Here is a 12,274-nt window from a genome sequence, read left to right as displayed (position 1 = left end):
AATTTGAATAGGTTAGAAAATCGAGTTGGGAAGATCATGATAAGCCAATCTTTTTTTTTTTTTTTGCAGGGATTGTGCGAAGTTTAACAAGCCTTGCTTTTGTCTTTCTGTGCCAACACAGTACTGGTATACCAACATAGAGTCTTTTGTGTTCCAATTACGTTCGTTTTTGAATGACATCACATTGCTAGGGGGACCTATGGCATCATCCAGAACAGTGTTTTCCAACCGCTAGCCTGCAGACTAGTGCTCATCCGCTGGAGAGAGGACCACCCTGATGTTGTATGAAGACTTCAGACACAACGATCTTAGTCAAATTCGCTTATGCCTTAGCGGTCCCTGAAATAACTCTCCTATTTTCACTGGTCCTCAAGTGTAAAAAGATTGAAAAGCACTGACCAGAATCTCTTGCCATACTTGACAGAGGGGGCATTGAGCCCAAGCACGAACAGATCTGAAAGGACCGTCTTCCAGTATGTTCCAGAAGGCTCCAGAGTTAGTGGGACAGCTGAAACTAAAAGTCAGGGGAACTTGTTTTCCATTCAATACTTTTCAGCTGGTCTATTGGTGTCTGTGCTTTTGTTTTTGAGGATGTGTAGAGAGGAAGGGGGGGGGGGAACAAGAGGGCTGAAAAATAATGGATTTCTCTTCATGGTCATTCCTTTCCCTCCCTATTCACACGCCCGAGAACATACTTGGCTCATAATATATCAGCCCGCTTTTTCACTTCATATGGCAACAAAAGCACCTTTCATGTTGCTTATAAAAACCTTTGTACTCATCCTTTTTAGGAGTTATTATATATACTGTTCTGCTGAGCCATTAGCTATGAGACTGAACCGTGTGGAGCTGCCATTTTCGTAGATTAAATATGACTGACATTAGCCATTTCTTAGCTTTCAAGGCATAAACTATTCTTTTTTGTATTTTTCTGAAGCTGGAAACGGGGAGAGACAGTCAGACAGACTCCCGCATGCGCCCAACCGGGATCCACCCGGCACGCCCACCAGGGGCGACGCTCTGCCCACCAGGGGGCGATGCTCTGCCCCTCCGGGGTGTCGCTCTACCGTGACCAGAGCCACTCCAGCACCTGGGGCAGAGGCCAAGGAGCCATCCCCAGCACCCGGGCCATCTTTGCTCCAATGGAGCCTTGGCTGCGGGAGGGGAAGAGAGAGACAGAGAGGAAGGAGGGGGGGGTGGAGAAGCAAATGGGCACTTCTCCTATGTGCCCTGGCCAGGAATAGAACCCGGGTCCCCCGCACGCCAGGCCGACGCTCTACTGCTGAGCCAACCGGCCAGGGCCCGGTATAAACTATTCTTTACATGTCAGAGGCTCTGTTTGGATTTATAAATGAGCTGCAATGGATATTTTGAGGTAAATCTACATTTTTTGACTCAGCTTTGCCACGAACATCACCCACTTCCTTTTGGGGAACAGAACGCCATCTAGCCAGAGGCTCCAGGGCGGCTGGTAGGATTCAGGAGAAGAATACCCAGGCCTTGGGAGGATGGCAAGACCTTGTTTCAAAGCGCCGGCACGCACAGTCTATGGGCCAACCTCATCTAATTTGGGTGCGGCCGTGCCTGTGCTCTGCAGAGCTATTTTTTTTCCCTAAATAGTATCTTTTGCCCACATAAAAGGTATCTGTAGCTTTTGTCCTTGCCTTTTAGTGTCTGTCCCTCCAGCACTGCGCCCCAGGAAACCGTGCCATATTCCTGCACATCTAGCGATTGCTATGTGCAAAGAACTCCTCAAGGGGATTCCTGAAAGGAATTTCTTTGTCCATAAGTAAAGGCATCTTGAAGGCTCTTTCTATGTGCTGTCACACTGATTTCCAAAAGGCCACCAGCAGTGTTACACCCACCAATCATTGATCAAAGGGCTCATTTTGCCCACATTATCACCCAGCATTAGCTGGTATCATTAAAAAAATTAAAACCTGTGTTCATGCTTTTGCTGACTTTGTTTGAGGTCTTGGTGTCTTCTCCACTGCCTCAAACAGTTCAAGCACAAACAGCAGTTCCGTGTTCCCTCCCTCCCTCCCTCTCCTCAGTCTCCCGCGGGCGGGCGGGCTGAGGGCTGAAACTGGGGACACACAGGAAAGAACAACTTGCCTTCTGTAGTGCTGCCTTCGGATCTGCGGCTGGTCAACGTTTGTTTTCAAGGATTGGTGTTGATATTCCAGGTAAGAGAACAGCTTGGCTCTTTACTATTATATTTGAATTCAGATATGCTTAGCGGACCAAAACACTTTTCTTGCCTGTCAGCTAGGGATAGTACTGATACTATTTAGGGTTAGAGAAAATCATGGTGTTTTTAGATGATTGTGAGTCACGATTGCAGTTACTAGCTAGTACTTATCTAACACTGTATAATATTGACCTAATACTATAATACCCATGTGCATGTCATCTTATGTATCAAGCGAGCCATGGAGTGGGAAGAACCCATGGAAGAGTTCTTAAGGGTGAACCAGCTGCATTGTTTAGGAACTTAGGTAACAGCACGGAGCCGTGGGAGGAATTGGGGATCTGCAATGACCTTGTGTGAGGCTGAATGGGTCTCTATCAATTACTAGCTCTGTGGCCTAAGGAAACCCTCTTTCTGTTAATGGGCTCCAGTGTTGTCATCACTGAGCACAGAGTGGCTGAGGAAATTCTTGAGACCATAAATGGGAGGAAGTACCAGCCCTGACCAGTTGGCTCAGTGTAGACTGTTGGCCTGGCATTGGGATGTCCGGGGTTTGATTCCTGGTTGGAGCACACAGAAGAAGTGATCATCTGCTTCTCTACCCCTCCCCCTTCTCTCTCTCTCTCTCTCTCTCTCTCTTTCTTCCCCTCCCACATCCATGGCTGAATTGGTTTGAGCACATCAGCCCCAGGTGCTGAGGATGTTTCCATGGCACCTCCGCCTCAGGCACTAAATATAGCTCGGTTGTGACCATGGCCCCAGATGGGCAGAGCATTGGCCCTAGAGAGGGTTGCCAGGTGGATCCTGGCAGGAGTACATGCAGGAGTCTGTCATTGTATCTCCTCTACTTTCACTTGGAAAAGAAGAAAAAAATGAACAAAGTACATAAATAGCAAGTGCCTGGCATGGAGAAGCACCCTCAATGCTAACAAGGGTGCATTCAGTGCTGGGGTTTCAGAGCCCAACAAGCATTAGGCACATGGATCTGCATTCAAATACTGTCCCCATTGGAATAATTTTTAAAACTCCCAGAATTCAGTTCCTTCATTTGGTAAAATAATCATATCTATGCTTATGGACATTCTGAAAGACCAACGGAGATAATGTATGCATGGTGTTTAACCTGGCGCCTGATAGACGATAGTACATGCTAACAGAATGGCACCTGTTCGTGTTATAAGATTATAACACTTCCCTCCTTCTGCTTTTGTCCAGCACTAAGAATGCAGTGGCTGGTACCTTTTGCACCTCAGATATTACTGTGTACCTTCTCCACGTGCTCTCCAAATGCTGGCGGCTCGTCAAAAGGAATGCCGCGTGTCACTTCGATCTACTATTCTTTCTAGAGTGCTTTCATGGTGGCAGGTTGTTTTGCTGTGTGTGTCACACAAATACTTAATAATAGATGTTAATCCTGCAGGTGCTCCTTCTGTTAACAATGTCTGCCGGCTTGCGTTCTAAAGCGGCTGTTCTTTTCAGATGCTCTGAGTACTCTTAATTACATCCCTCCTTCTCACCAGCTGAGTGTCGGACCTTGAAAACAGAAGGTCAACCCAAAGAAAGACTGTATAGATGTATGTATTTGTGTGTGCCTGTTAGCATCGGCAGTTAGCCAGTTATTAAGGGAGAAAGGGGTAGTTGGAAGAAAGAGTCAAAATATTCAAGTTTAATGAAACCAGAAGGCTCGCTTCAGTAGGAAACTGCATTTAGCTTACTTTTCTAGAAGACTGAAAAGAGGCACAGGCCCAACAGCATCCATTGTGTCCTCAGAAGTCCATTGTACCCTCAGCCTTCCGGACTCAGGCTTGAGAGGAGTTTTCCGAAGGCACTGCCAGTCTGATGCTATGAGAAGCAATCTAGGAAATTCTTCCATGTTAGGACACCAGCATGGAAGTCTCCATTGGACAGGGGGTGTGAAACCCTGGGAGGTCCAGAAACGAGATTGGTTAGTGGGAGGAGCCAACATAAGTCAGAAATTTTAAAGTAACTGATTGGTTACTTTAAAGGCAAGCTAGTCCGTCCCCATCCGAAAATATAAACACAGGCTTCACAGAGATCTGGCTCTTTTTCTCTCCCCTCTCTGCCTTCCCGCTTGGAGACACATGCTGGCCATGTTTGCAGCCATGCTGCATGGTATGGCAGCCTGACAGTCTCCCAAGCACAGGCTCTGAGCAGCGCCTGGACTGGCTTGAGCTTGATATGGGTTAAACCAAGACACCGAATATCTGGACTCCAGTCTTTATGCTGGGCTTAATGAAGACAAGACTGGACTTTTTTCTTGGCGAGACAAATGGAGATAAGACATTGGAAACCTGTAAACCCCCTTCTATTTCAACTTTGAATAAATTTTGCTGCAAAAGGCTAAGCTTCTCCAAATGTGGGTCTAATAAAATGCTTTTTATACAACACTGTACACAAATCATGTCAGAGTAGGCATCAAAACTGAGATCATACCAACAGATAGGTGTAATGACAGATGATATATAGCTAGATAGACAGACATGTGGACCCACATTTAATTATTTAGAACATGAAATTATACTTAAAAGCTCTAATCCTTTTGTTTTTTTCTCTCTCTCCCTTCCAATTAGGTCTCTATAAAAAAGCATGAGCATCCTCTGCCAACTCCTGCCTCATTGTTAAAATAATTGGATGTCTTAATAGTTAAGCTACAGATCATGTGATCGAATTTCCACAGGTTACCAAAAACTACATAACAGTACCAAACATCTGTCATTTAAATAAGAGGTAAATTACTTTAACTAAAAAGATCCTTGTTAAAACAGGAATTCTATTAAACGTCAATCAAAATCAGAGATTTGCCTAGGGTCAGCCTTGTCTTTATTCTTCAGCCAAAGTCTGCTCTTCAACTGCATAATTAGCCTTTGGAAGGCTGTATGACTGAATTTCTACTCTGTTTCTTCTATCCCCGAACCTATATGATTTTATACCAAAAAAAAAAAAAAATAGCTGCATGAACAAGCATAGATGTGGACAAGGCCCACCGGGGGTGAGGACAACGGAGACACAGAGACCCGACTCCGGGGACCAGGTTCAGTGATGCAGATCTGATTTATTCAGGAAGCAAGCTAGTTTATATACACAGGTTCAGCCTATAGGGTGTTACAGCGAGTTCTTCAAAGCCAATGGCTGAAAAGGTCAGGGAGCTACCTGGTTAGTGCTGAGTTACTTCCTTACAGTGGGCGAGCTCCCTCCTGGGTGTGCCTAGGAGGGTTTCAGGTGCTGGAGTATTCTCACAGCATTGCATCAGCCACAGCTGCCAGAAATGCGCTCTGCGCTCCACCTACATTTCTCCCTTCTCTTTTAATTAAGGCCAGTTGAAACTGCTTGATGACTTGTAACTGCTGTAGCTTGATGATTGTTGCTGTTGTAGCTTCTGAATGCTACGCATTATGCAACAAAAACCTTGTAGAACTAAAACAACTATAATACTTATTATACTATATGCTAATAGATTAGCTGGATTAAACAATGAGGCAAGCTTCTGTAATGTTTGACTAGTTAGGAAATAGAACGGGGGTCTTAAACAGGGGATTCCTCCTAGGGGTCGGGATGTCATTTCCCTCCCATGGTGTTACAGAGACCTTCCATGTGCCGTTAAACACAGTTCCATTTTGATTGTAAAAAATGGACATAGGTCCATGCACGCCCCCTTCCCACAAAGGTCCCAGCGTCCAAACACAGAATAGATGGCTTGCCATGGGCTGCATACTGCATATGGTTACATTCCGTCTCTCAGCTTCTGATGCCAAACTCCGAGATTGATGGTCTGCGCATCCAGGCCATAGGCAATGCAGCAGTCTCTCCAGGGAATTCCTTCTCTCGGGAGTGTTTTTAGATATTCGTCATATAGGAACGGGAAAAGAGGTGACCCTGGGAAGGCAAGGTTAGCGGGGCAGGCCAAGCTGCTGGAAGCTAGGGGGAGGAGGACTTGTAGGCCAAGTACTGAGCCTTGGTAGGTAGTACCATTTTCAGCAAAGTCCCTGTAGTATGATTTCAAAGGAGGACCCACCCCTCCAAAGGGACAGTGTTATTATTCAGAGTAAACTTAAGTAGCATTGGGTCACTGAGGTTACCGCATATAGTGCTGTTCCACTGTTGGGATTCCCGGCCATTATTGTCACAGGGGAGACTAAGGGAGCAGTTACTGGAATATACTGCTGGAAACTGTGGGCTATTAACTTCAACAGGTATAATTATGCCAGGGTGAGGAACAGTCACCCAGATGTGAGGATCTCCTTGTGCCTGGGAGTTCACTGTGATAATGGCACACATGAGGAGGAACAGAGTGCCTGGACCTGGGGGTGCATCAGGGGCCATTCTCTGGGCCTGCCCCACCAAAGCCTCCACATCCTCCCAGGTGATAGGGTGTGCATGCTGGCTGCAAGATCTTCTTCTGGAGTGCTGAGGAACTTCTCCCTTCAGGAGAAGGCCAGGACTGTGGCTTTGGATGGGTAAAGACTGAACCACTTAGTGGGTGCCCAAGAAACCCTGTCAAGCAGGTTGGGGGGTTCCTGGGATCCAAATTGGCTGAAAAACACAAGCATAACCTCTCCCTTGTGTTAGAAGAGGGTGTGATCCCCACCATTATGCCATGGCTGGGTCCTTCCAGCATCATTTCAGAGAGAGGGGAAGGGAAGAGAGAGAGCAAGAGATACAGAAAAATAGACAGGACAGACAGACAGACAAACAAGGGGGGGGAAGAAAAAAGACACATGGGGGTATAGGCTGGCCCATGGGTCTGCAGCAGAAACACATGTTGGAGTTAAAGCTGGGGTAGGAAATGGCGTCTGAGAGGCTGGGGTGGGGCATTGAGCCCCGGCAGGGAATGCGGAAGTAGCGACTTCCACGTCTTCAGGTGGCAGAGCTGATGGCATGGTTTTTAATGTATCTAGTTTTGTTTCTGCACACTCGGCTGCAAGTCCATCAATTCAGTGACTAAACTACTTTCCTCCTCAGTGGAGGGGGGCGAATAGGAAGGTAGGGGCTCCCCAGAGAGAGAGGCAGCCTGTAATATTTTTGGCACCGGCTGAGGGTCCCCAGGAGGAGCACTGGTCAAGCAGGTATGTATCACTACAGGGCAGGAATGAGGCTGAGAGGGAAGGTTTGTCCTTCATGTACTTCGGCCGAACAGATGCACTGGAAAGCTCGGGCCCAAGTATCCGGGTCCCAGAGCAGCACATCCTGGAGCCAAGGGTTGAAACCTGAGAGGATTTCCCAGTAGGTACAAAGATCCTTTTTACTAACTTTAACTTGCCTACTCTGCAATAGGGCATGCAGGGCTCGAGCTTGTGGGGCTGGAGAGTGAGGGAGAAGGTTTCCCATTGCAGAGGGTCACTCACCCATCCTTTGAGTGCTGGCTGGGTCCCTGTTCAGGTGCCAGTATGTGGACAAGGCCCACCGGGGATGAGGACGATGGAGATGCAGAGACCTGACTCCAGGGACCAGGGGCCAGGTTCAGTGACGCAGATCCAACTTATTCAGGAAGTAAGCTAGCTTATATACACAGGTTTAGCCTATAGGGCAGGGGTCCCCAAACTTTTTACACAGGGGGCCAGTTCACTGTTCCTCAGACCGTTGGAGGGCCGGACTATAAAAAAACACTATGAACAAATCCCCATGCACACTGCACATATCTTATTTTAAAGTAAAAAACCAAAACGGGAACAAATACAATATTTAAAATAAAGAACAAGTAAATTTAAATCAACAAACTGACCAGTATTTCAATGGGAACTATGCTCCTCTCACTGACGACCAATGAAAGAGGTGCCCCTTCAGGAAGTGTGGCGGGGGCTGGATAAATGGCCTCAGGGAGCCGCATGTGGCCCGCGGGCCATAGTTTGGGGACCCCTGCTATAGGGTGTTACAGCATGTTCTTCTAAGCCAATGGCTGAAAAATTCAGGGAGCTGCCTGGTTAGCACTGAGTTACTTCCTTACAGTGGCCGAGCTCCCTCCTGGGTGTGCCTAGGAGGGTTTCAGGTGCTGGAGTGTTCTCACAGCATTGCATCAGCCACAGCTGCTTGGAATGCACTCTGGGCTCTACCTACACATAGGAATAAAAATATACATAAGGAGAGATCAGGTAGGATCGCTCCACTCCTGGGATGAGCACCACCAGGCTAAGCTCTTGCATGGCCTTCATCACACACATCACGGTTGGAACCACAGAAGCTACAACACATGGACAATTGGATCCTCCCACCCCTCTAATCTTGGGTGAAATGTCATAGACAGCATGAGATTTGACTTTCTTTTTTTGTTTGTTATTTTTGCTTTTGTATTTTTATGAAGTGAGAAGCAGGGAGGCAGAGAGAAAGACTCCCACATGCATCCGACCAGGATCCACTTGGAAAGCCCACCAGAGGGCAATGCTCTGCCCATCTGGGGTGTTTCTCCATTACAACCAGAGCCATTCTAGCACCTGAGGCAGAGGCCATGGAGCCATCCTCAGCGACTGGGCCAAGTTTGCTCTAATGGAGCCTTGGCTGCGGGAGGGGAAGAGAGAGATAGAGAGAAAGGAGAGGGGAAGGTTGGAGAAACAGATGGGCGCTTCTCCTGTGTGCCCTGGCCAAGAATCAAACCCAGGACTTTCATATGCCGGGCTGACGCTCTACCGCTGAGCCATGTCTTGACTTTCTATGAAGCTGCAATAAAGGACCAGGTGATGAAATGCAGAAGGTGCAGTGGAGTATTGTATCACTCATTGAAATTTGACCTTTTGGAGAAAAGCTGGGAAACAGCCAATAAGTCAAATATTCTATTCTTCTCCCTGAGAACCTAACTACACATCCCCCATGTGGAGATGCAGATGGCTTCATAATCCACCAACGTACATATCGTCCCCTCTTCCTGTCCTTACTGCCATTTCTCCTACTCCTATTTAGCTGGAATTAATCTCCTAATAAACCATAAATGTTCAAGCTTTGACTCAGGCTGTTTTCTAGAAAAATTGGGATAAGACAGCTCCAGGAGATGTCCTAGAAAGCAGACTTAAAGGTTGAGATGTGGTGTCAGACTGACTCTGTCCAGAAGCAATAGCACCTCATTGTTGCAGGTGCGGGCAATGTTAACAACCACTGTCAGGTGAGAACATCACGATTATTAAAATTTTTATCTGCAGATAACTGTGATGAGGTAGACTATGAGCTCAAGCCATTGCAGCATCAAGTAGCTGCTGTACTAATCCATATAAAGATAATGCTGATTAAAGGATTGTACAGTGTGGTACAGGGGATTAATACCCTTGGCATGATCATTGACACATGATAGACAAGAAACAGGAGAGAATCACCGATGACCTTCTCTCCCTTCCTTCCTTCCTTGGAAAGCAGCGTATTTCTATTGAGCCACACTGGAGGTGTTCTGTGTGACCAAATACCTGATTACATGTTTTTATTGAGCTATGACTAGTTCATGGATACACCCATTTGTAATTGCTTTCTACCTTCTGCCCTGCTCACTTACTTCACTTTCCCCTCTAGCTCACTCATCCGAATTGCACTTCCCAATGAAGTATTGGTATTTAAAATTGGCCATGGGCTGTTTTCTAGAAAAGCAGGACTAAGTTAGTGTCTGCTTTAATGAGTACACAAGCTTCACACTAAGAGTTTTATTCAATAAAATTTTTCACCACGGTCAACTAAATCTTTAAAGTTCATGATTTGACAAGGATACAAACATAAACTTAAGTCACTTAGATTCAGAGCAGAAAACATGCTTAAAAATTTGGAGGTGCCTGACCAGGTGGTGGCGCAGTGGATAGAGCGTCGGACTGGGATGTGGAGGACCCAGGTTTGAAACCCTGAGGTTGCCAGCTTGAGCATGGGCTCATCTGGTGTGAGCACAGCTCACCAGCTTGGACCCAAGGTCACTGGTTTGAGCAAAGGGTTACTCGGTCTGCTGAAGGCCCACGGTCAAGGCACATATGACAAAGCAATCAATGAACAACTAAGGTGTTGCAACAAAAAACTGATAATTGATGCTTCTCATCTCTCTTCGTTCCTGTCTGTCTGTTCCTGTCAATCCCTCTCTCTGACTCTCGCTCTATCTCTGTAAAAAAAAAAAAAAATGGAGGTAACATTTAGCCTATTTCCCCAAAGGGAGCAAGTAGCAAGTAAAGGAGGAAACTTGCCTCATAATCAAACCTAAAAGAAAGTCAATAATTAATTCAGTGTCATGAAGTACATTAGAGGGACAGAATAATCAATCTGATACCTGACAGAGCTGGGAGATGATTGTTCATTAACTTTTACAAGTAAAAATACCACAATTTTAAAAGATTAGCAAATTTTACAATGAAATGACAATAATATTTACTTTCTAAATCAAATTCCAGATTTAATTTTGTATCCCATAAAGATGTGGAAACACAAGGCTCTAGCTTTGGCCTCAGCGAAAGGATGATTGTTATACTCAGCTCCTTGTTAATTGTATTTTGCATTGTCAATGGTATTGACTTATGACGATTAATTATCTAAGTGTCTTAGACACCTCTAACAGTTCATCGCCTTCTTTAAATGCCACTGCATAGCACTGGTTAAGGATATAATACAAAGAATCTGAGGTGTAGCCAGCAATGTTCACAGAAGTAGTAATAATGACTAGCTAAATATATTGAACACCTACTTGGCACTCTATTTGCACAATCAAGTTTGATCTTTGTGACAATTTCTTTAGGTGAGTACATGATATACCCACTTACCAATGAGGAAATGAATGGGCGGAGAGTTTAAATATTTATTCAATGTCACCATGGTATTAGTGGGAGATCTAGACACGGTTCCCTCACCCATGGCTCATGCTCTTTACTCCTTATCATTATGTTTGAGTCTGTGTTCTGTGCCTGGCATTGTTCTATGATGCTTTTCATGTTTGAAAGCCCAACAGACTAAAGAGGTCGTTATTACAATGATTCCTACCCTACAAATAAGGAAATCAAGGCACCATGAGGTCGAGTAATTTGCCCACAGTTCTACAACTAGCAAGTGGAGTGAAGGGATTCAAACAAATCTGACCCAGAAGCCTGCTGCTCCTCCGGTGGCCGCTTTCTCCCAACCATCCCAAGCAGACATGGAGTGTGCCTTCAGGAGTACTATAATTGATTTGTGTACCATTTATTTTCAGGTGATGGCCTCAGCCATTCTCCAGAAATCTTTTGATGGCATTATAACATCTTCAGTTCAAGGATTCCTACAGATTTTTATGTGGAAGGACTCCTAGAAGCCCCACCCACAATGGAGCCCTGCACAGAACGCAGCCCTTCTAGAGAGAATGGTTTTGTAACACGAATCTTTTCCCAGGCTGAGTGTTCTACATGTTGTATATGCTCAAGATGGAAGGGCCCTGGTGCTGTGTTGGAGAGCAAAGACTATGCGGGGAAAAAACCCTATTTCTTAGAAGAGAAGACGGAGCTAGCTTTTGGCACTACAGAATAGATGAAAGGAAGACAGCTCAGGCTGCACCTGTTTTTTCTTTTTCAAAGTTCCTGTCGCCCACTAGAAAAATAAGTACCGCGCAAGCCTCATTTTTTCAGAACTGCCCTTGGACTACTTGGATCACTCTGGAAGAGAGGGGGTGACTGAAATATAATCTCCGTCCAGCTGATGCAAATAGCTCAATAGGTCCACAGTGTAAGATTTGATAAAACACTAAGGGGGATACTTACATCACAGTAAATATTACTGGGGCAGAAGCATCCTTAGAATGTTTTACATAAACATAAACGAACACCACACAACCAAAAAGCCATGTGACTCTAGTGCTGATTCACAATGAACCCTCACTATAGCACAATGGTTACAATGGGCTGATGGTAATGCGGCAACCGACATTTTGCTCAATCCACACAGAGTTGAGCTGTCCACTCGTTCAAAGGTTGTAATCATATATTTCTATGATGTAATTTGTAAAAATCTTATGGAATGATATTTGAATAGCTTTTATTCAATTTTACCCCTGCGCCTCTATAAACTTCCCCCCTCTAACCCAGTGATCATATAAATGAAGCATGAGTTGTACAGACTTCCGGGTCCCATTTTTTTCACTTCTTATAATGCATT

The sequence above is a fragment of the Saccopteryx leptura genome, chromosome 3 (genome assembly GCF_036850995.1).
Source record: "Saccopteryx leptura isolate mSacLep1 chromosome 3, mSacLep1_pri_phased_curated, whole genome shotgun sequence".
NCBI lineage: Eukaryota > Metazoa > Chordata > Mammalia > Chiroptera > Emballonuridae > Saccopteryx > Saccopteryx leptura.
Note: the sequence above shows the minus strand (reverse complement) of the source record.